General features: G+C 37.0%; 1 long non-coding RNA gene across 1 annotated transcript in view; it reads left to right on the top strand.

The window, feature by feature from the left end:
* The window catches only part of LOC136873710 (uncharacterized), a 164,572-nt gene that overhangs the window by 36,147 nt on the left and 102,421 nt on the right, over positions 1 to 26,004 (top strand). The window contains exon 2 of the long non-coding RNA XR_010860160.2: positions 3,007 to 3,175. This is a non-coding gene — a long non-coding RNA (uncharacterized lncRNA). The remainder of the gene's footprint in view (positions 1 to 3,006; positions 3,176 to 26,004) is intronic.

The raw sequence follows: 26,004 nt of genomic DNA, 5'->3' as shown, positions 1-26,004 counted from the left end.
CCCTGTAGGGGTGACGGCCTTTTTACCTTTGTTGTTGTGGAACACTGTGCTGTGTGTTGTGAGCTGTTGATTTACGCGCCATTCAACGAGTTCCTTGTAATTTACAGTTTTGTGACAAGAATTTAATTCATGTTATGTGTTTCTGTGTTGAGTAAGCCATTATTACCGATAGAGAGATAGAACAACAACTTGAAAAGGGTTCGAATGTTGAATCAAGAGATGTTGACATTTAGGATTTGCAATGTGATGCTACCTTTTCCCAGTCAGAATTCAACAGTAGTTTGAGTAGTGAGGACACTAGCAAAGATTCCAGTGCTGCATCAGGCGATGATTCAACCAAATCACCAGCCAGTGAAAATCACTGGGGAACATTCTCAGGTTTACAGAAACATTTTTTATTCATATGTAGCCCTGGTTTACAATTTCATCTGAGTGCTCAACCAGTATGTAAGAATAAAGCAATAATAGACTCCAATCCACATTATTTTCCTTGCCATTAGTAATTGAATTCTGATGGTTGCGTATGTCACCCCATTCGGGGTGACAAATGTCAGAGAAATTCCACTGTCTGTTGCGCAGAGCACAGCATGCTGAGAAAGGAATGGGGACTGCGCTGCACTCTATGAACACCTTACGTGAACAAGCAGTGCAATACAACAGCGAATGGCAGCACTAGTTTCACGTGACAGCCTAAAGTTGAGAGGCCTGGTCACACTAACGTGTCGGGTGACATACTATATTTTGTTTGAGGTTCCGTCACCCCACATGGGGTGACATCGTCTTCAAAGTGTTAAAATTTTTAAAAATCCAGTACAAGTTAGTGTTTTGTAATCTTTCTCACCCAGTGCTAAATAGAATTGTGCAATGCATGATTTGTTGTTCATTGTGCAAACAAACACTGTGTGTAAATCTTTTGTAAATTCTATTATTATTTTACAACTTGCAATGAATAATAATTCAATTCTAGTAAAATGAAAATAAGATATGTTGGTAAGAAAGTAACCCTCAATTTGATTTTGTCAATAATTTTAAATCTTTAATTTCACATCTTGCTGAATAACTATAGTCTTACCAATATTGTATTTATTTCCATATATAAATGATCATAATTCATTAGCACAAATATGCATTCTTAAAATGTTTGGTAATTACTATTTATGTCTTGTAGAAATGCAAATTTTGTTTTACACGAAGATAAAAACATGTTGTATAATATAATTTTTAAAAATCAGTTCCATCTTGTAGAAAGAGACATGGGTAATTTTCTGAAACAAGGCTGCCTGCATGAAGAGATTTAACATGCTTAAGTTTCTCAGTTGCACTTCGTGAGGGGCTGATAATTGGGCACTGCTGCGTTTCTACACGGCAAGTCCTCTAATATAGTTCAGCTCAAGAACTATGCTGAACCTTTTAGACAGTATTTTCCATAGTGGAGTTAGCCTGGCAACGGGAGCTTTCCGTACCAGCCCCATTCCCAGCCTACTTGCTGAAGTGGGAGTTCCATCTTTACGAATAAGAAGGCAGCAGTTACTCCTCATGAACACTGCCAAAATTCGTGAAATACCGCTACATCCAAGATACCAATGCGTCTTTAGTACTCAATACCACCAGAGTTACCAAGACCGGCCGAATGCCACACAGCCGGTTGGGATTCAAATTGTTAGCTTGTGTCATGAGTTAGGTGTGGCTATCGGTAGTTGTCTTGAGCGGACTTCTAGCGAGGTACTTCCATGGTTAGTTCTGCGACCGGCTGTATAGCTAGATCTACTCTGTGGACCCAAGGTGAACACGGATGCCTCTGTTCTTTGGAGGTATTTCGAGGACTTCGTTCACCAGTATCTGGCCGCAAGACATGTCTTCATGGATGGTTCTAAGATCGGAGAAAATGTGGATTGTTCTTTCATCACCAATAATATAAGCATGAAGATCTCGCTTCCTAGTCTTTGTAGCATGTCTACTGCAGAGCTTTATGCCATCTTAAAAGCTCTGCAGGTTCAGCTGGGTGATAAAGAAACGGTTTTCTCATGTGTACCGACTTGTTAAGTTCTCTGCAGTCTATTGAAACCTGTTTCTCGCAACATCGTCTGTTGTAGCAGATTCATGACTTTCTAGCTAGGTTATGTGATGTTGGCACCAGAATCACTTTTACGTGGCTTGAAGCCACGTTGGGATTGTGGGGAAATAAACTTGTGGATGAAGCTGCAAAGGAAGTGGTACTCTTACCTCTAAGGCCTATGAATGTACCTGCTAAAGATATTTGTTTTAAGCTACGTCGAACCATCTTGACATCCTGGGAATTGAAGTGGCTAGCTATCCAAACTCCCAACAAGCTGAAAGCAATTAAGAAGGCAACAATCATGTGGTGGTCCTCTTTCCAGCCTTCACAGAGAAAGGCCATAGTATTGTGTAGGCTGAGGACAGGTTATGGACGATCTACGCACTCTTATGTACTAAAGAGGGAAGATCCCCCCCAGTGTGTTTTTATGGTGCTGACTTCACCGTGGCCAACATCCTCACAGAGTGCGCTGATCTCTCTGGCCTAAGATGGAGCTTCGACCTGCAGGAAACACTCGAACGCATACTAGCCGATGACGTGACTACTGTTGATCTCGTCATCCACTTTTTTTGTGTGACAGTGGATTAATCAAGGGTATGTAAATTACAAGTGTTCTGTTACTCTGGGTACTTGCATTCCCTTTCAGTTCGTTAGTGTGCTTTAAGGCTTAATATTACAGTTTTTGTTTTATTTTGTAATTCATTTGGAATTCCTTCGTTGAATAAACAATTTTGTTTCATTTTAATTCCCCCCCCCCACTTTTTGTTCAGAGAGGATGATTACTTCCTTTTTTTTAAAATCACCATCACTGAAACAAGTAGTCAAAACTACATAAATTTCTTTAGTAATGGATAATTTTAATCTCCCTGTATATTTCTCTCTCCACTCATTCTCTCAAAGCTGAGGAACGTGGCCCCTCTGAAGATTATGTATTTATTTATTTTTTCCAGTTCTGTGCCAGGTGCAATGCCTCCCAGAGGAATATCTCAGTTGGCTGTTTGATGGTGCTTTGTCCAGCATGCAGGCAGGAACTCTCTCTGTTGTTCTCTCGTGCCAGAGATGTTCCCTCTGATGAATTTATTTATGCTCTCCTGTCCAGGGCAGGCTATATTTCTACAGGTATTAAACTTAATTTAGTGTTGAAAGTTGAAATATATGGTTACAAAGATTCACTTCCATGCACCATGATAATTTAAAATGAAAAGGATGCTAAATAGCCCCTTGAAAAGATAGCAAATATGTAAAAACTTGTAATTTGACAAAACTTGGTGAGTTTTATGACCATTTTAACTTTTCAGAAGGGTAGTTCTCCTCTATAATCTTAATCAGGAACCATAGCTGAATTTTTTTGCATTACTAATCTAATGAAATATTTTCATATTGACTTTTTTTCAATCTAACAGCTCCTGTATAAATCTGCATGCCTAATTTTACCCCTTAAATAAGAATTTTTGCAAATGTAGTACAATTCTTTTTAAATTTTGTATAAACAGTTGATACTTCAGTATCATATTTTTAAAATTTTCTTTTGTTATAGTGAAAGCTCCTTTTTGTTTTTCAGTTTTGACTCAGGCAATTTATAAAAATAAACTTTAGCAGCATTCCTTGTTGGTAGGTACATAGGAAGTGAGCTACCGTACTGTGGATGTCATCTGAACTGTACTTTCTTTTCAAACTGATTTGGGATGTCAAAGAATTGCCTACTTTGATCATGTATTTGCACATTTGAAATCCATACTTATTTACATATGTATAGGTATACTATGAGTATAAACTATATTTTGCCTTCTGTCAAGATATTTAATTCAGAAGTTGCAATGAGTTGTGCTGCATCCTCAAAAATCACTGTGTGGTTGGACCTTGAAAACTGTTAAGATTCTAAAACCAAATTCATCATAGTGTGTTATACAAGACTTCCTGCAAATAATTCCTTTAAACAGCTGTGCCTAATGAAGCTCATGTCCTTCCATAATTTTGAAATACATTAGTATGAGCTATACTGACATGGAAAGCAGTCGCTTGAAATCTCTATTCTAAAAAAAATGGAATATTCTACTCTTGCTTGGGACATACTGAAATATTGGGTTGAATTATCAGGTAGTATTCTAATTTGACCTGAACAGACTAAACAACAAAGTAGGAAATAAAATGTAATAGTAAGTAATAGCCTTAATAGAAGGGGAACAGAGGCATGATTAGTACCATGACTTAGCTGCTGGCTTTCCATCCGGATGACTTAGATTCAAACATCAGTCCATCTTGGGCTGGAATTTTCAACTGGAAAATAATGTGGCATCAGGAAGGGCATCCAGCCTTTAAACACCTGGCCAAAACCAGAGATATCTGGGATAAGCTGAAAAAAGTTTTAGTCATGGAAGAAAGATTTTGAAGACTTTTTACTTGGAGTAAAAGACATAAGACTCATGTATTTTTCCAGTCCTATAATAGTAACATTAACAAAGAATACAGTGAAAAGCTATGAAAGGTGTACATTGAACATCTATAGAATGTTACACCTAGTGTTATTTGGACATACATGATTAGGAAAGTATTCTTGATGAAGTGGTTACACTGTCCACATGATGCTTCAATATCTCCTGGCCATTTGACTGGGCAACTGTTGCATTGATAAGCTAAGGTCTTAGTGGCCTGTGTATACCACAGATTTAGTATGTTAGTTGAAACTGTATTCAGAAATTCAGTCAATTCTATCAGCAAGTTCGATATCTGTTCTGGAATAAACAAGTGCCACTAAGTTCAAAACAAACTCTGTTTCGAACATACTTTGTACCTATATTGACTTATGGGTTGGAAATATGCACAACTAACCAAAAAAGATGACAGCAGACTTCAGGCTTCAGTAATGATGTTTCTAAGAAGCATGCTTCAAAAGACTAGGAAAGACAAAGTAAGAAATGAGAAGATTAGAGAACAAGCTGGAATAAATCAGTCCCTGAAGGAGACCATAACTAGGGCACATTTGTGATGGTTTGGCCACGTCAAACGTATGACAGAAAGAAGAATTGCAAAACAATGGTTGCATACTGAAATTACTGGAAAGAGACCTATTTTTTGGAAGACCTAGGAGGAGATGGCTGGACGAAGTGAAGGAAGATACCACATCCAAAGGAATCAACTGGGATGAAGTCTTGAAGGAGCAGTGGTACATGAATAGACTAAAATGGAGAGGGTTCATAAACCACTCCCGGGAAATTGGAGTGGAAACTTGATGACGATGAGTTGAATCCCTTAACCTCTGATACAAATGTGTTCATTAAAAAAAAAATAATAATAATAATAATAATTATCTGTTATCCCATCAATGAAGCCAAGTTACTGTTTTCTTTGGCAACTGTACATACAAGCCTTGAGCATAATTGCATACATATATTTGGTCATGGTAGAGCTATTAATTCTCTTCATTTCCAGTTTCCAGTATTTTGGATCGGGTTGTGAATCAAGGACCTCAACAATTGTCTTTCTCTCCGCTACTCCCTTCCTTCTTCACATATTTCTTCAACTTTTACTCTTCTCTGTACTCTGCTTCACTATATACGTCCACATCTTTCCAGGCCATGCCCGTTGTTTTCTTCATATTATTTTCTCATGAGTCCATACCATTTTAGCTTACTGAATCTTATCTTGCAGATTAATATGCTATTCATATCATGTCTAAATTTAAATTAGAAATATATGACTAGCACAGGAGCAAACCATCAAACATGACTAGGACCACCTAGCAAACCTTTGTTCCATGTTCTTAATTTTAAAGTATTTTAAAATATGAACTGCTTCTTAGATCAAGTCATCTTGACTGTGATGGAGAATTATTATTATTATTATTATTATTATTATTATTATTATTATCATCATCATCATCATCTTCCTTCCAAGTATTGGGCCATGTGACCCGTTACGGTCTTGCATTTTTCTTTTTGCAAGACTTGAAAGCAATCAAATGTCCTTCCGACGGGTTGCTAGCCTGAAGGAAGTAAGACCATTGGTGGGGCTGCCACCTCTCAGCTAATGGACTAGCTGAAATCACAGCATTTCCTCCATAATGGATGTAACGGTTATACCGCCGTGACTCTGTCAACAGGGCTGGGAACAGGTTTTTCATCTCGGGAAGGTGAGGTTGGCCTTTGGGCAGGAGAGGTTATGTCATAATCATCATCATCATCCTTCCAAGTACTGGGCCATGTGGCCTGTTACGGTCTTGCATTTTCTTTCCATCGCTTCATTGGACGTCCTATAGATCTCTGTCCTCTTGGTTGATAGCGTAGGATCTCCTTTGGTAGTCTTCCAGATTCCATCCTTTGAACATGACGTTTCCAGTTTTCTTGGTAATCATAGATGTAATTGATTACTGATTTCACATTCAGTCCCTTAAGCACATCTTCATTTCTTATACGATCCCATTTTGTATAGCCTGCTGTTCTGCGCATGAATGTCATTTCACGTGCTGTAATTCTGGAAATGCCTTGAGTTCTTATTGTCCATGCCTCACTGCCGTAGCAAAGCGTTGGTCTGGCTAAAGTGTTATAAAGACGTAAGCGAGTGTGTTTTTGGACAAGAGATGGCTTCATGATATGATTTATGATTCCTGTTGTTCTGGTAAATTTGGTTATTTTTGCAGAGATATCAATTTCCCCTTGGTAAGATAAATTGTATCCCAGATAATTGAATTTGTTGACTCTTTCCAAAATTTTATTATCTAAACAGATTTAACTCGGGATAGGGACCTTCCCCTTAAAGGCCATTATTTTGCTCTTTTTTGGTGAAATGATCATGTCGAATTTTGAAGAGACTTTCTGGAGATTAAATACTGACCACTGAAGATCATCTTCTGATGATGCTACCAATGCAACATCATCAGCAAAGAGTATGGCATCTAGATGTGTGAGATATCTGCTGACTGGGATTGATCCATGCCTTTCATGCCTCCATTCCTGTATTATGTTGTTCATATAGATTATGAACAACAAAGGAGAAAGTCCACAACCTTGTCTCACACCTCTGCTGATCGGTTTCCATTCAGTCTGATGATTACCTAACTTTATTGCAATAAGGTTGTCACTGTACATGTTGTATATGTTATCTATTAACTGTTGTGGGACATTATCTTCTGCTAAGATATTAAGAAGTCTGTTCCTATTAACTAGGTCAAAGGCTTTCTTAAAATCAACAAATGCTATGTGAGTTTCCAAGTTAAATTCCCTGCGTTTTTCGACTAAGATTTTCAAGGTAAAGTAAACATCAGCACATGAGCGTCCCTTTCGAAATCCATGTTGTTCATTTCCAATCACATTTTCATAACACCTGAATAATTTTTCTCTGACAATATTTGAGTAAATTTCGTAACCTGAGTTGAGTATACTTATCCCTCTGTAATTTCCACAATCTTTCACACTGCCCTTCTTATGAAGAGGAATAACTATAGCTTTTTGCCAATTCTCTGGTGGTCTATTGCCATTCCAAATTAAATTGATGAATTTGAGAAATCTTTGCTTGAAGATGTCACTGGAATACTTGAATAATTCTGCATTTATTGAATCTTCTCCAGATGCTTTTCCATTTCTAAGTTTTCTGAGTATTAGCTCCAGTTCTTCGAGTGTAATGGTTTCCGAAGACTTGTTAAGAGATGTTGGCAGAAGAAATGGCTCAATATTTGAACCTCTCCAAAGGTTCCAAAAATAAATGAGCCACTCCATTAGAGGTATTGCATTAATGCGTATGTCTTCTTTTACATCATTATTTAATTTCTTGAGTATTCTATAGGTCTGTGGTTGTGGTCTTGTTATATCAGTCTCCAGTTGAGAAACAAAGTTTTCCCAACTCTTTCTGTGCTTTTTCCGCACTTTCCTTTTTGCTATTGCTCTCTTGTGGTGATACTCTATTTTATCTTCTAATTTGCCAGTTGACAAAAATTTTTTATAAGCATTTCTTTTGTCTGAAATAACCTTTTCAATCTCTTCATCCCAGATTCTTAAACCCTTTTTCTTCTGCCATTTTTTCTTAACTCCCAAACTCTCAAAAGCAGACTGCTTTAAAATTGAACACAAATTAGACCACTCCATTTCCACATTGTCACTAACTGGGGTCTCTTAATAGGTTAACCTTATAAGAAGTTTTAATTTCTTGTGTTGTTTGTGTGTTTCTTTTATACCATCTAGGCCTCAGACGAATAGGTGCTACTAATAGATAGTGATCAGTTTCCAATTCAGGGCCTCGATAGACTCTTGTATCCAAGACTAAATCTGCCAATTTACCATTACAAATTATATAATCTATAATCGATTTCTGATTTTGTGCAGACCCCGTATACTTGTGGGTGTCCTTGTGTGGGAACATTGTGTTCATAATCTTTAACTGATTGAAGACAGTGAAATCTATTAATTTCGTTCCATTGTTATTACGGGTTGTTTCTCCGTGGATTCCGATGTGATTCTGAATTTTCTCATTACCAACTCTGGCATTGAAGTCTCCCAGTAATAGTAGCATATCTTGTTTGTTAATTTTATTGACTATCTTTTGCAGATCATTATAGAACCCATCACTTTCGTTTGAATTGCCCTCCACTGGAGCATATACCCCTATAACTGTAAGATAACCCCTGAATAGTTTTAGTCTTAATTGGATAATCCTTTCATTCCAAACAGTGTAGTTTTCAATTCTTGATCTTAATCTTTTGTGTACCATGAGCAGTACACCCGCCTGTGCTCTAGTATCTCTGTCAACCCCACTGTAAAACTGTAAATAATTTACTGTCTGTTTTGATCCCTGAAGCTTTCTTTTTGTTTCTGAAATTGCTGCAATTAAAATGTCTTTTTTTGCGAGAATGTCGTCCAGCTGGTCATCTTTGTGTGAGATACCTTGTACATTCCAGGTAGCACATCTAAAAGTATTTTTCTTCTTCCAATCTTTGTCCATTTCACTGTCCTTTTCAATGCCATGAGAGGTTATGTTTTCCACATAAAGTTAATTTTAGATAATATACAGAACAATAACAAATAGGTTAATATGCCAAGTTCTTCATGATATAGATAAAATACATATGAAGTGTATAAAATATCATAATTTTAAAATATTCACCGTATAAGGAAACTTCAATCTTCAAAGAATATAAAAGACTTGTTGATAATAACCATAGCAACTGTCACTAATCCTTCACAGCACCATAATTTTCATATTTTCCAAAAAAACTACTATAAAATTACTATAAAATTCAGGACACCAGTAAGTGTATATTACAAAGATGACTTTTAAGTTTCATAACAACAGCATCAAATCTATATTATTATTATTATTATTATTATTATTATTATTATTATTATTATTATTATTATTATTATTATTATTATTATTATTATCATGTCATTCTGTTGTATTTGTAGGTAGAGGATGATGAATAAAGTTGAAACATAAGCCTATGAATTGAATTAATTTGTGGCAAGATCTACATCGAAAATGTATCATGAGTAAATACAGTATCACATCTCTGCTGTAACCATTGAATATATAAATTTCAATACTTTTTGGTACCTTACAAATTCCTCTTTCACTCGTATGAATATTCCCTCTCCTACCGTTCCTATACACCTTAACCGTTTGAGTGCTGGCTGAAATTGCTTAGTACAGTGCTAAAAGTGCCAGACCCAGTTTCCTAAATAGGCAGAGGTTTGGATAAGTGTTCATAATTTTTTAACTACTGAAGTTAGTCACATGTCCTTTTTTGGAAGGTGCTCAACATTCCATTCTCCCATTTAGCATTCCAAAACTTTAAATATAACTAATGACGAGTGTGAAAAATCTATAATTTTTCAATTTTTTTTAGTATTTCTTTTCTTTCAATTTGAGAGCCCAAAAATGGTGCTAAATATGATGTTTCAGTCATATACTCAAATTGAAAACAGAAATAATTGATAGAAATGCAACATTTCATCCATCTGACTGCGTTCTTTTAGAATCGGCAAATAAATTAGCAAAGTACTATATTGCATGAAAAAACACTATGATAAAAAGACAACTTACTAACTACAAGAAGACAATGAAACAAACCACAATATCACATTCCAACATTCACATTACACAAAAGTTCAAAATTCACATTTATGCCCTGCAATGCAAGCTGAATGCAATCCTTTTTGGCAACATACACACACAATAACAGTCCTTTTCTTGGTTTTGTCATTGGAGCAAATTTTACACAGCCTTGTTTGCCTGTTCGGAAGTTTTATGACACCAAAAGACAATGAAGGGCTTGCATTTGTTGAACGAGAAGCATTTGCACAGTTACTTTCCCTCTGTATATCAAACCACTCATTTGCAAATTCCTCAATTACAGAATTGTTGAAAGATAATCGTGACATTCTCTTAACACCTACAGTATGATTATGTTTGTACAAAATGTAAGAATTTAGTAACATTCTTGCCATTATATTGAAAGTTACCTTTTTCCAATATTTTAGAGTCCTTCTTTTGTCCAAATAATTATACAGCATCTGGTCTGATGAATCAGTGACCCCCATATACTTATTATAGCTCAACACAATGTCTCGTTTCATCACTATCTGACGATTTCTTCTCAACGGAGTTTCAGAAATTGCAGCTGAGGAAACGGTATAAAGGAGGAGAACTTGATTTTTCTGTGTCGTCTTTTCTTTGAAGCCACAGAGAAGCAGAAAGGCCTTCCGAAAGAAACGAATGTCCCCAACATTGAATTTCTGTAGAATCTGAAGAGGTAGAGGTTTTCTGTTTCGTCTGATTGTGCCAGTTATGTAGGTTCCGAGTGAGTATAAATTCTCAGCTAGCAGAATGGATGTGAAGGAATTATCACAGAAAACATGGTACCCTTTGTTGAAGTAGTTGCCTGTATGTATGTTCAGTCCGTCAGTGATGCCACTGGTGGGATCCTCAACAGCTCGTCCATCTGCTATCATAAATGGCCTAGGCATCACTGAAGAGGCGTACTAGGGAAATGAGGAGTGAGGTAGTTTCACGTTGCTTTCCTCACAGTTGCCTGTTGAGAGAAGATTTTTTACAACAGTGAAAGCAAGACCATCTTTTCTCATTTTTTCTGTAACTTGTACACTTTTTGCACCACGATATGGATAGAAACCAAGACAGTAACCCACAATAGAATCGCATACCATCCAGAATTTCATTCTCCATCTGTGATGATGTTTATTTGGGAGATATTGTAATAACTGGGTATGTGATTTAGTTCCAGTCAAAGACTCGTCTATACTAAGCTGCTGATGCGGAATTTGAGAGTGCCTGAAGGTCAGATTTGCATGGTCTACTTATGGGCTGAAATTTTGCACATGGATCATATGAAGGGTCACGAGGTGGAGAATAGAATTATCGGCCCTGTGAAAAAACTGGAGAATAAGTTGAAATCTATTGCGAGAAAGTATTTGTCGGAACCAAGGTGTTAGCATGGAACCTATTACTGGATGGTTTGCGAATTATGCCCATGTTCAAAATACAGATCACAAATGTCTTCATCTCCGGCAATGTTACTGGTTTCCACAGTTTTGCTCTGGATTTTGGCATAAGTTTGGGATGGGAAATGAGGAACTGTTGAGCATGGCGGTTTGTTTCTGTCACAAGAATATTGAAGAATGAAGTAGTAAAATACAAGAAAAAATATGACGATGGCTTTGAATCTGGTGGGAGATAATGCTTAGGACCCTGTACTTCCATGAAAGGTGTTGTAAACTAGGGTTGATTATCCTCACCTAACTTTATTTCCTTCCAGCCATCAATGTTTTCAACATCACTATCACTGATATGACCATTTGCACCATTATCATTTTCCTGAGATGATGTTCCTGAGTCACGGTCACGTTCACTATTATCAAACTCACTTTCACTTTCTTCAAAGTCTGAGAAAACTTCCCCTTCCACCGAGGATTCACTTAAAACAGCACTAATTTCTTGTTCTTCAAGCCCAGCACATTGACTGCAGGACACCGCCATGTTGTATGTCAGTCAGCTGTCACTGACTCCAAAGAAAATTTAATATTTCAAAGCAAAATAACTACAGACTCTTCCAAGTGGCCAAATGAGGAAGCTAAAGGACTCTGCTATTGAGAAAGCATGATGTTAGTGCCATTTAGCAATTACAGAAGGAAGTATGTCAAGTTAAACGAAGCATTGATTATATCAACGCTGGCACTTCTCACAAAATTTCCAAGTGTTGATATAATCATTGTTGGCACTCAAGGAGTTAAGTTCTCTCCTCTTTGGATTACTGGGTGGATTTTAAGTGAGTATTTGGCAATAGTGGTTAAGAAATATGACTGATAGCTGGGGACAGTTTATTTTAAAGCACTATTTTATTTAATATTTTATTTCCATTACTGCTATTATGTATATATTGTGTACTGTGATTAATTGGTGTTTCCAGCAAGTGTAACTAATATGGATGACAGCATGTTTGTTCTAGAATATGAATAGCATGTTACTAACATGAGTGTTTGGGACTTAATCTCATACAAGATTTTTGCATGTGTATGTGGTGAAAGTAGATATGTGCATATCTGAGGCTAAATTTATCTTCAGAAATGTATACACTTTCATTTTACTTCTACGTTTCTGAAGAATCCATAAAATAGTTTTGTTTCATTTTCAAGCCTAGGGCCTATTCCACAATGCTCACTAGTCTTGTTCTGGTAATATTGCTTGATGCTTCTAAAGATTTAGTTCCTTTCCTGTCCCTCTAGTGCATTTACATGGTATCACATTGATTACTCAAGTTCCCTTTAGTATACTATGTTGTTTTTTTACCTAAATTTTTACAAATTTGAAGATATTTATATGAAACATTCATACCAGAATTTAATATATTGAAAGTGAGAAAAAACATAAATCATACAAGAAATATGTTCAGATTGAGGAATACTTCATTGCTTCTTCAGAATGTGAGACTGTCTACATTAGTATACTTAAATTGTTGTAATATACCATATTTTGGACAGTATCACAGACAGGAATTGTAAGGGATGTTATTTATTATACAATCTTCCTGCAACAGCTGCAGGTTGCCCAAGGACAAAGAGTACCTTAACAACAAAAGTGGATATAGATACAGTAGGTAATGAGATTGCATGAGGGTAAATGTAGGCAAAAGTGTGAGGCACATCATTTATTTGAGGTCTGTAAGCATGGTTCTTGAAGATCATGATGGACTTCTCAAGTGTGGTAATCGCAATGTTATAGATGAAATCTCTATTTAACCCAAAGGTATTGAAGTTGTAAAAAAATGTAGGCATGGTTCCTCGAGCACCCAACATCAAGCCGATTAGAGAGGTGGATGAGAGCTTATACTTTTGCTTATAGAAGTCCACAGTTTCTTCATAAATTCTTCTTTTTCTGCATTGACCTCTTCTGGCTGTTTTTCGTTGGTCTCAAATTTAATTGTTGGATCAATGATGAACCTTCAGAACAGGATGGCTTAAAAGCAATAATGTCAATGTGTCGGTTTCTTCCTCTGTTGGAGAGACTGTACTTCTTCATAGACATTGTAACTTTGTCCACTCAAAGTGTTAGCTATCATTGATCTGGCTACATTATGGCGTGAGCTGCATAGTAATTCACCATGTGGACAGGCTCTCAGGACATGTGAAAGGGTTTTGAACTCTGTGGCAACACACAGCAGACACATCGGCATTTATTTTTATTGCATCACGTCATTCACTGCAAGACAATCCTTCATGATGCTGGAGTATACTGTATAAATAGGACTACACCTTTGCCTTTATGCTCTTTCTTGCTCCAGTTGTCAAAAGCTCTTCTCAGTTCGAGTCAGACTTTCTCTGTATCTACAAAACCATACCTTTTGTCTTGAATAGATTCTGTTTCTGCTACATTCAATGTGGCGAGGCTCGTGCTGATTTCTTGACATAAGTTTCTCGTTGAGTGTTAAAAAAAAAAACGTTCCTGTATTGAATATTATATTGAATTTTAAAAATTCATATGTGTTTTAGTACATTACATTGTCTTTCAAAGTTCAGTAGATTATCATTATTATTATTATTATTATTATTATTATTATTATTATTATTATTATTATTATTATTATTATTATTATGTTGACCGTATCATAACATGACTGTTTTTGGACTTACTTGTAATCATGAAATGGACATTGTGTATCTATAAGTTGATTTTTAAATACTATTTATAATGTATTCAAATTGTACCACATTAGTATTATCTGGGAAGAATTGTGCTCGGCTTTTGCTGCATATTTGAATGTTACTGAATGGTTATTTTACAGTCAAAGAAATTGTAATACAGGTAAATTAACATTTAAGAATGGTTTTTATGTCCTTGGATATTACAGATGTAAATAATGTTTGTCAGTAAAAATTTTACTTCGAGCTACTGAGTGGTGGTGGTGGAGACAGGGACAGGTTTGTTCTAATAGGAAAATTGTACAATTACATGGAACGTAGGGTTGCCAGGTTTTTAAGAATGCATTGTCGGGCTTCTATTAACCCTGTTCTACCCCTATTATATTTATTCTATAATGTGCCCTAAATATTGCAACAAAATTCTACTAGAAAGTATCAATGAAAAACTGAAGTTGCTAAGACAATGATTAGAAAAAACTATTAATACTTCCAGTTGAAGGTAGAGAAGATGTCTGAGACTTTGTACAAAAGTGAGCACTATCTATCCATACCTTCACAAAGAGTGATGCTCAGAACATGTTTGTAATTTCAGTACTGATTGTTTTGCCACATATTATATTAATCGTGCATAAATCAGAACTGCAAGATAGGCTACATCACACAAGTTTCATCCAACTGTAAAGTGAAGAAAGTACTGGCTTTTACTCACCTAATAGTCTCTAATTCTGTACAGTATTTATAATTATAACGTAAATGCATTTTGAATTGAAAGATTGACAGATTTTAATTTGGTAGACAATTATTATTATTATTATTATTATTATTATTATTATTATTATTATTATTATTATTATTATTATTATTATTATTATTATGGAGTTCAATATATAATGCAACACTTTTTTTTCTAAAAGCAGGTTGGTTTTATTGAGGATTCAAATACACCCTGTTATTCCCCAATCCATTTGCTACAATACCCTATTTTTCAACATAATCTCCGTTTAGTCTTATAGCCTTACGTCACTGTAATATGAGGGCCTGTATACCTGCATGGTACCACTCGACTGGTCGATATCGGAGCCAACATCGAACTGCATCGATAACTTCCCCATCATCCACGTAGTATTTCCTGCAGAGTGCATCCTTTGTTGGGCCAAACAGCTGGAAATCAGAAGTCAGGAAGAACAGTCCACTGAAATTTAGCGAGCTCCTATCAGGTGTGCAGTCTTATGTGAGGTCTTGCGTTGTCGTGGAAAAGGCTCACCGTGCTTTTGTCCGCTGCCAGGTCTCCGTAGACATTCTGCAAGCGCCTATGAATATCTGTTATCCACCGAAAGAAACTCAATAACTGCTCTGTTTGGTACACACTTCTGTTACAGATGCCATTTTGAATGCTAGTTATAGCCCTGCCACCTATTGGAAATTAATGAAACTGTACAAGGCGAAGTGGAAATATTAAAAGATGTCTCAAACAAAATTCCAAATTTTTTAAAACCGAAATTGGCTGAGAAATAACATGGGTTGCATTATATATTGAACGCCCCTCGTATTATTATTATTATTATTATTTCTTAATAAATAATAACAGTACATTGCGTTTTATCGAACTGTTTTCCATTTAAGTATCGGCCTTCCTAGACGACAGGGTTATGATATAACTAATTTTAAAAGAAGTGTCTTGCAGTTTTCATTTTCACTAATGGTTTGAGAAATACAGTGAACTCCTAATGGACACCTGAATATAAATTATGAACATTTTAAAATTCTCCAGCAGAAATACGTGGGGGTTTAATGACAATATTATTTCTCAATAATGGACAACCTGAAAGAAAAGTCACAATTCCTGGAATTCAACACAATAATGGACAGTATTTTGATCTATTTCATGTTACGACTGAATATATTTCTTTCTAAAAGTGCAGACAACAGGCAGTATTTGTTGTGGTTATCTTGAGATGAGTGACTCTTGTGCTATGATGCCACAGAAACTCAAACATACTTCGCATCTCAAGTTGAAACCCATATTGAAAAGACAATTGCAAAGAACTTTTTCAGTAAAAGATAGGTTATTATTTTGGACAATCTGGTTCTGTCCAGAAATAGGCTATTGAAACTGAAAGAGGATTTTGAATGCAGTAATTTAACAAAGGATTACATCAAGTGTACTGTATTTTCTTTAGTAAATGTAAATTCACCATATGCATTATCTTCCTTGAATTTAAGGGGAAAAACACATTGTTTGTAAAGTATTGTAGTATGCTTATCTGTCTAAAATTGTACACATTTTTCTGAATAGTGGACACTTCTTAATAAGACATTTATCTTCCGCCCAGAAGTTTTGTTGTATGCTAGGTTTTGATTTGGTCTTTATATGGAAGGAGGGGAGGGCATGAAAAATAACGCATAATAGGATACATTGTCAGGTCAATGTGGTAAGAAGGTGCAATAGAATGAGAGGAGGGCAAACATGAAAACAAAACATGACAAGGCAATGTCTACAGCTTCATATTGTACCCGCCCCTACCCTAAAAGGCTCCGGCGAGAAAATCTACTGGGCGTTAATGGGTAAACGAGTAGGCGCACATCTTAAATTTACTTAGCGGCATACAGGGTAGGAGAAAACAGGGCATACCTAACTATAATGAGAACACATTCCAGTAAAGTTTAAAATAATTCAATCAGTTTATTGAATCCTGATGATTATGGAAATGAAACATATATACACAAATGAAGTACATAATTGATTCTACATTTCTTTGTGGATTATTTATTGACTTCTGGTCTTGTGTGATAAGTCAGAGTACTATCTATCGCGATGCGAGATGCCATGACATAATGTGAACAGAAACATTTATCATAAACACTGAAGCTATCCCATATTATTGGGCAAATGAAATCTACACTCATGCAACAAGTCTGAGTGATGCCTAATCTAAAACACACGAATTATTTCCCAATGGAATACCAGAAGATAAATTATACAGACATGGATCAAACACCCGGATTTGAACTGAATCCTTACTTGAATACACAATTTGCCGTGCCAATGGGATGAATCCACTGCCAACGCTAATTACAATCACTACATGTTACACAGAACATCATAAATAATCACACATTATGTACAAGAATCACGTGAGAGACACATCCTTCATCGCACCTCTGTGGAATACCAATGCCCACGGCCAGGACTGATCTGATGACCCCAATGACACAGGTTGTGCTGAAAACCCTAGCTAATTTATACTCAAATAAGTAAGAATACCTAATATAACAAAATATTAGTACCAGTTACCGTGTTGGTTATTAGCAAATACATTATTCTGCTGTGTTGAATAATTCCAATCACTAGCCATATTCAGTCAGGCCTTGCTTCTCAGCCCAAAGTTCCTGTTCATTGAGGCAAACACACACAAAAAATACATCTGGCTCAAGGTCGAGTATCATCCTCCCCTGCTACAGGCGGTCATTAGCCTCGCCTTTCATGGACATAACAGACAATCTCTTTAAAGATACATCGTACCGCGCTGCACGCTCAGTAATACCGAGGTCAATTCCTCATTCATAACTCTCTACGTGTCTGATTATAACATCTCACACCGTGAGTTCAAACTTCAAACCGTCCTGACTTCAATAAAAAGAACCTCAATTCAACACGTATTCTGCACAAGGCCGAACCCATGACTTTAAATGTCACACCTTTCTCACATCACGACACCGGTTTATAATACTAATATTATTATTATTATTATTATTATTATTATTATTATTATTATTATTGTTGTTGTTGTTGTTGTTGGTTTCAGCTGTCCACTGACTTCCTTGCACGATTTTCCTTATACATGGACACAATAATGATGCCATACACCTGGTAATCAGAATGAAATTAGATCATACCTGGTAATTAAATCATATCAAATCATCACACGGTAACTTCCTCGTAATTAAAACATAATTAAATTGTCACGTGGTAATCGATTCATAATTAAATCACAATGAACTCATAATTCACTCATACTTAAATAGTCACACGGTAATTAACTCATAATTAAACCATAATTAAATTGTCACACGGTAATCAACTCATAATTAAATTATAATTAAACTGATCAAAACGACCCAACTTAAATTGAAACTATCCCTAGCTAAATATTTCAAGGGAGGGGTTGGGGTATCAGTCCTGTGAGCATCTCTCGGAATTCTGGAACTTCTCACGTAGCTTAACTTACAGTACTTACTATTCATGCAATTACCAATACTGGATTAACTACAACCTATCTTAAATTATCAACCCTTGAATCTACTAAACTAATGGTCTTATGACGCATTAACTAACTATGGGTTTCCCAAATCCTATAAATAACTGAATCTTCTCCCGCCTACAAATTTCTCATAATCCAATTTCCCATATTTACAATTAAAATCACTCAGATCTGTTATAAAAAAAAACTACATGCTCATCTTTGGCACTTCTACATTCAAATAACGTTTACGTCCCTAACATTATAGCTACAGTTTATGACAAATAATTCCCGTCCCCTCTAGCCATGCCATTTAATTAGAAAGTACTCATCCTTTATCCTCTGATGACATCTCGGTCAGCTTGGGTGGTCCATATCGTGTTTTAGTACTGATCCATCAGCACCAAAGCGATTACTGGTAACTCCATTTCACCACCAAGACGGAAGTGCATGGTCCTCGATTGATGATGTCACTTGCAGTCTCCTAGGCACAGAACACGTCACCAGTTTATTTCCACAATAAGTTCAATTGCGTTCCACGTGGGCGTCCAGCCACGATCTTTGATTAGTACCTTGTAATCCGCGATTCAATATCAAGTTACCCTGTACCTCTCGGCCACTGTGCATTTATTACTACCCATCTCGTTCTTGGTGTAGTAATAATAATAACAACAATTTTACAAGTCTAAGTGTTCGCGATTAGACACAGTTTAAATATTTAATTATTAGCGTCACATATGTCAACACTATATATTATTCACACGAATTACACTCCTGCGTTTGAATTTTAGGTTTCAAATCAGTAAACAAAGAATTACTAAGAGCTCAGCTAAACATAGCTTCGCCCTCCGTGAGCTGAAAGTTCCGAATGAGAAGCTGCACCCTTGGCAGTGCTTTTTCCAAGAAGGTGGTTTCCCCCACTTAAAATATGCAGATGGCCTATCCACGGCCCACTAGAGGTCAAATGGTGTGACCATTAGGTGACCAGTATCCACCTGATGTGAATGAGACTCATTCGTGCGATTATTTTTTGTAGGATCTCTTGTAATTAATTAAAGTTTTTCCTCATTCCCCCTCCACTCTGGGGTAATTCGCCGCATCAATGAGGTGTCTTGAAACTAACCAGATAGCCCCTAGTACTTTTCCACGCTGATAAAACGAAGTATTCTTTCTCCATCCATAAGTTATCAGCAAAAAGGACATTACACACTCTAAATAAATGCCGCAATTATAACTATCTCTTCTAGATCAAAAAGCGACGCCAGAATGTAGGTTTTATTAATTTTCACAGCATAGATAATCAGGTTGGCCAAACTGATTTAAAGATGGCTCCCATATTTCTCTTCGAAAAAGTTTGCCTCTCCTCACTTTCTTGAACGTGAGGTGGGGATGACTTCTCCCAAGTTGTGTCGTGGTGAACCACCGATGTAGCCCCACCCATGACTTCACAGGCTTCTCTCTTCTGTGGGCTCACCGCTGGACAAAGGAAAAGGTTGCGCAATAGATTGCAAATAATGAAATTTATAGAATAAATTTTAAAGACTTATTTCATCTGTCTCAATGATGTTGATATTTATTAATTTCAAGATTTCTTTCCTCAAAATAGCTTTGCATCTACAATTTAGATGACCAGTCTTAACCAGAGGTCCTTGGATCATGCCCCTGTCGGGTGCAATACATGCCATCCTTAGGCTGATTCTCCACGAGCAAGTAAAACGCCGCTGTTCGCCCGCCTGACCGCTCAAACCTTTTGCTTATTCTACACGAGCATTTGAATTGACGTCTGTAAACAGTGCCAAAAACGCCGGCGACATGCAGCCATTTTCCACCAGCGATAAATCTGCCATACTATAATGATGGATGTCGTACAAATAGGTTGTGTTGTCGGAGCTGTTCAACTACAGTTATTAACAATATTAAAAAAGAAACCTGGTAAGAAAAGACGTTGGTGGACTGGCCCTGCGTTATCGAATCGGCTCACCACTGGCCAATTTCATTTAACGTTTTGCGAACACAGGAGCTATCCAGAAATGGTTTTCCAATATTATAGAATGTCAGTTGCTTCATTCGATGAGCTGTTTGAACTTATTAAGGTGCATATTACTAAACGAGTAAAATGGTAGTTTAAGGGGAGGCCTGAAATTTAATTCTCAAATATTTATATTATTAGTGGTCTTATCGATAAATATTACATAACTAAAGTTTTATATAGAATTACATTTCCGATCATTTATGTCTCATACATGTTTACCGTACCGGCTATGATAACAGAGACATTCATGAATTTGTATTTTTGTTGCTAAGTCCATATCAAAGCCGAACGAGGAGAAAATGGGTTAACAGAATATAATGAAAATCAGTACATAGAGTAGGGAAATAAGAAACTACAGTCTAAGCTATAAACAATTTTTTTCACCTTGGATGAAATTGCATTTTAGGGGAAGGCACTAAACTTTATTTTTTAAATACTTACAGTAAGTTATAGGTCCTATCGAAAAGTACTGCATAACAAAAGTTAGAGAGAATACAATTTCCGATCATTCATGTTTTATTGCCAACGGTCGTAGCTATGTTGAAACACCGGATCCTGTGAGATCTCCTAAGTTAAGCAACGTTGGGCGTGGTCAAGATTTGGATGGGTTACCACGTGCTGTTGGGGGAGAGGGGGTAAGGGAATGGAGGAGCAGAAAGGAACTGGCCTCCCTACCGCACGTAAACTCCGGCTCAGGCACACCTCTGCAGAGGTTCGGACCTGCCTTCAGGCAGAATATACCCTTACCAATGTTTTATTCAGTTTTACCGCACCGACTATGATAAGAGTGGTATTTCAGAGTCGAAAGAAAACTAAATGTGAAGGCCTACAATATCGAAAGCGCATAAAATTCATCAACAGTAACATTATATTGACCCTTGTTTGTTGTGATCGGCTCCTTGGCTAAATGGTTAGCGTGCTGGCCTTTGGTCACAGGAGTTCCAGGTTCGATTCCCGGCATGGTCGGGAATTTTAACTATAATTGGTTAATTTCGCTGACACGGGGGCTGAGTGTGTCGTCTTCATCATCATTTCATCCTTCTCACGACGCGCAGGTCGCCTATGGGAGTCAAATCAGAAGACCTGCACCTGGCGTCCTCGGACACTTCCAGCACTAAAAGCCGTATGCCATTTCATTTTCATTTGTCTCATGCTGCCACTCAACTCTGATAGATGGGATTACTGCTGCGTACAGAGTGTAACAGCGTGGGTGAATATTGGCGGGAAATAGCTGGGGAGTTAGAAAACTTTCTTCTTTAGCACTCCATTCCTCTGGTTCATACATTTCCTGATACTGCTAGTACGTAACACACTGGTTCATCATAGTATTCCAGCTATTCAATCCCTACTCTGACGCACTGTTTTGAATGAGCAGTGTGCACACTTGAGGCTCTCGTAGTAGTAGTAGTAGTAGTAGTAGTAGTAGTAGTAGTAGTAGAAGAAGAATGACCTGGTCTAGAATTACAATTTAGGCCTACTCCGAATTATAGCGCCACAATTCATTAAATAATTCAAAATTCAACCCTGAAAAGAGCCATTTCTTAAGAAAAGCTTCTTCCGCTTCGCTTTTATTAAATCTATATTCATTTTATTCCAAATTAGCAGTGAAGAGGGGCTTTCTCCTCTGGCTTTGAGGAAGAATTTGCCTCCAAGTCAGTTTCTTCCCCCGCCAGTGTAGTGAATTGAGATTTTCCGATTCAGCGTGTATTTGTAGGAAACATAGTAGTAAAAGGGCATAGTTTTTGCCCTGGGACTCTCCACTATTCGACTCCCCCTGCCAAAAAAAAGACGAAGAGTGTTCACGGATCACGGCTCTCTGCGACTTGGTCATTCTTGCTCTGAAAATTTGGATTATTAGATCGGAAGCATAGTACTGTTTGTTAAAAGTGAGAAAATGCGTGGTTTTTCATTTAATCGAGTATTTCATATGAAAACATTGCTTTTAATCGTGTCATTTCTACTGACATCATTGTAATGACCTATGTTCATTTCATTTGGCAAAATGACTAAGACAGTCTTTCTGAGGATGTAAAAAGGGCAGGTGGAGATTGAGTGTCTGCCATTATAATGCTCCCTAACTTGATTGTGACTGGTGGTAGCGAAGCGGGCCTGCCGTTACAATGAATATTCCCTAACCCAGTCTTCGTATGAGAAAAGATGTTTGGTGACTTCCCCGTCGTGTTTCTAGGGTAACGTTAAGAGCTATGGAATTTAATACAATCTTGCTCCCAACGTATACACTACCTAACCTAGAATTCTGTATACAATGTAGAATTCCGTAGCGAAGCACGGGTACATCAGCTAGTAAAGAATATACTACACTTCAGACAGTTTCTGTCGTGCGACAGAGGCGGGTGAACTGCTCACTGCCGCCACGTGGAGTATGATTCGCTGTTCTACCGCTAGCGAGAATAACGTCTCTGCTGGCGTTAGACCCGCTTGCCCGCTCATGAACGTGTTCACCCGTGGCGTGCAAGCTGCCCGTGTAGACAGCTCTACAAATACCCCATAGTTCTATTCCGCAAGCGGGTTTATAGCGGGCGAACAGCAGCGTTTTATCTGCTCATGGAGAATCAGCCTTAGATAGGCTCCCTCCTCATCAATACCAGTTTATCTACATCCATTCCTTCCCAATGCCTGGTGAGCTTGTTTCTGCAGAATAGTGATTTGTCTTTATACTCATTATGATGGGATTCTTCATAACTCTGCTGGTGTTAAGTCTATTACCAAGTATTTTGTAATACAAAAAAAAAAAAAAAGAAGAAAAAAACCACAATACATTAGAAGCAGTAGCTGATTTGTTTAGGCAAGTGAACCTGAAGTAACATAATTCATGATGATTGTTCTGATTGTGACAGTGGTTTGCTTGTTTCTTAATGTTTGCACTTTTATTTTTTTTTCATCAACTTCACCTTTTCATTTTACCCTTCTACTTTGTAGCCATTTCTCCAGTTCTATACACAGCTTACAATCAAATAAAAATTATACTGAACCTAATAGAATTGGTTGGGGACCTCAGCCACACATTTAAATAACTACATATTATAATCCAACACACTTCGTTGGCCTAGCTTTTGTTTCAGAGTGTAATTTGGAAATTGCGAAGGGTGTATAAAATCTAGAGCCTCTGACATGAAGTTTCTTGGTGGGGTGCTGGAGAGGAAGTTACCATGAGTTAATGCCAAATCAACACTAAACTTTTCTACATATTTCTTTCACTTTTGTTTGGTAACCCAGGTCTGTCACTGATCCATAATTTTAAGCAGTGGGCTAGTCCTTGGGGAGGAGTGGGTAAACTCTGATGGTTAAGTATTAGTAGGAAGACCAAGGCAGCACTTAGCTTCATAGTCCATGATGACCTCTGGGGGGGGGGGGAAACAACTACAGCCTGACTAGGCCCATGATCATGCCAAATGGCAACATACAGCCTTTGTAGCAGATCCTGCGTCGTAGCAGGATAAACGCTAAAGAAGATGATGTGCTCATTCTTCGAATAATATGTATGAAACTGTTAAGTTGGCACTGCAGATATCATAGAGATCACTGAACCTGCACTTCAAACTACCCGTACCTTGAAAGTTCAGTCTATGTCAGTACTTTACGGAGTTAAGAAGTGTTGTTCCTTTATTCCTGTATTTTGAGTGTGCATAAGTGAAATGGCATTGAAGCTGAAGAAGGTGGTAGTTTCTACAGTTAATGATGGCACTGGAAAAAAAAAAAAAAAAATGAAAGTGGCTTTCAAGCAGGAAAAATTAATGTCTCATGTGGAGGCAACAGCTCGGATGGAAAAACTGGTGGTGTACTTAGAAAATAAAATAGCGACAACTACAACTTGACTGATGTTGGTTAAACGCCTACATGTTCATGCTGTGCTCAAATGCCACATAAATGTGAAACAGAAGTAACTTGCACACCATTTCAGTACATGATGAAAATGAATTCAGTATTGAATTTAAGTGCCTAAAATCTACCGTTTCATTTATTGTTTCTGTTAAACTAAAGGTTTGTATACATTATGTAGATTGTTAGTTTATTTCCATATAATCTGGATTTTTGTTAATCTGAAGTGTCTTTGGTCCCACCTACTCATATAAATGATGTCCTTGTGTAACAAGTATATTACATTCACATATAGGCTCAGTAATAGATGCTCGTAGCAATTTAGAACCCTACAGCAGTTCTTCACTGTTGCAATGGTAGGTGTGTTTCAGCAATGATGCAGAACTGCTATTAATGTAGAAACTAATTTCATCTATCCAGATCTCACAAAAGATGCTGGAAGAATGAAATAATATAAAGCAATGAAAATATTTCATGTAACCCCAGAAACAGCTCAGCTGAAAACAGTTTGAGTATGGTGCCTGTGTTCTGAAGTATCAAGAAACAGAGTCAGGAATTAAATCGAATATAAGGGAAGCAGCTAGGATAATATGAATTTGAAATTATCATTTGCTGTGAGAATGCACACTGAACCTTAGGTATCCATCTGAAACTACTGTATTTGTACTTTGATGCAGAACCAGTGAGGCTTGTTTTTGAGTCTTGAATCATTTTGCTTAGAAATTCAATGTTTCGACCAGTATTCGTTAACTATTATTCCATAGCATATTGTGCATCATGTCATAGACTTATTCTATGTAAAACACACTTTACATATAAGCATGGCTACGATTTGAAACAATTTCCTTGTTTGATTAGTTGAGTCACTGTTACAGGTTAAAATAAAAATCTGTATCTTATATGAGGAAGTAGTATTTTTTGTGAAGACTGAAAAACCATAGGGTAAGAAAAGGATCCTGAAACAATTTTCAGCATAATATTAAATCTTTGTGGCTATGATTTGATACCGAACCTGTAAGCATTGTGGAAGAGGGCCCTGAAATGCTTATTGTAGATTTTGTAGTTAACAAAAATTCTTAAATTGTGTTTATTATTGCACTTACCATGTTTTGGATAAGAAAAAGATACTGAATACACAGTGATGTAATTAAATGTTGAGAATCTTGATTGTGAAAATTTATATAAAATGTTGGAATAAAACTAGGAATGTGTTGAACGAGCAAAGAAAAGCTATTTTCTTTGTTTCAGGAGTCCAATAAAATACATTTTCCTAGGTGTTAAATGTTTCTGATAGCTGATATGATTTTGTTGTGTGTGCTGTATGCAATGTGATTGTTGGGAGAGCTTTGTGTCAGTGTTTGTTAACCTGTTACAGTTTGTGGAAATACCATACACAGTTGAATCATATTATTATGGCCAGCTGCAGTGACTTTGTTAGGTGTGATAGGTTTCTAATGGGTATCTGAAGCCATGCTGTCTGCATTGCGTCCCACAACTGTTCAGGGGTGCATGGCAGAGGAGACAGGCAGTGAACACGATGTTTGAGGTAGTCCCACAGATGTTCAATTGGATTGAGATTGTGGCTGTATGGGGGCAAGGAGAGAACTTTGAAGTCTTGATTATGCTCTTCTAGCCACATGTGGATACTGTACTTTTAATTGTGTGGCAAGCCATATTATTGTGCTGGTAGATTCC

Source organism: Anabrus simplex, chromosome 5 (genome assembly GCF_040414725.1).
Source record: "Anabrus simplex isolate iqAnaSimp1 chromosome 5, ASM4041472v1, whole genome shotgun sequence".
NCBI lineage: Eukaryota > Metazoa > Arthropoda > Insecta > Orthoptera > Tettigoniidae > Anabrus > Anabrus simplex.
Note: the sequence above shows the minus strand (reverse complement) of the source record. Positions and strands in the feature narration are given on the sequence as shown.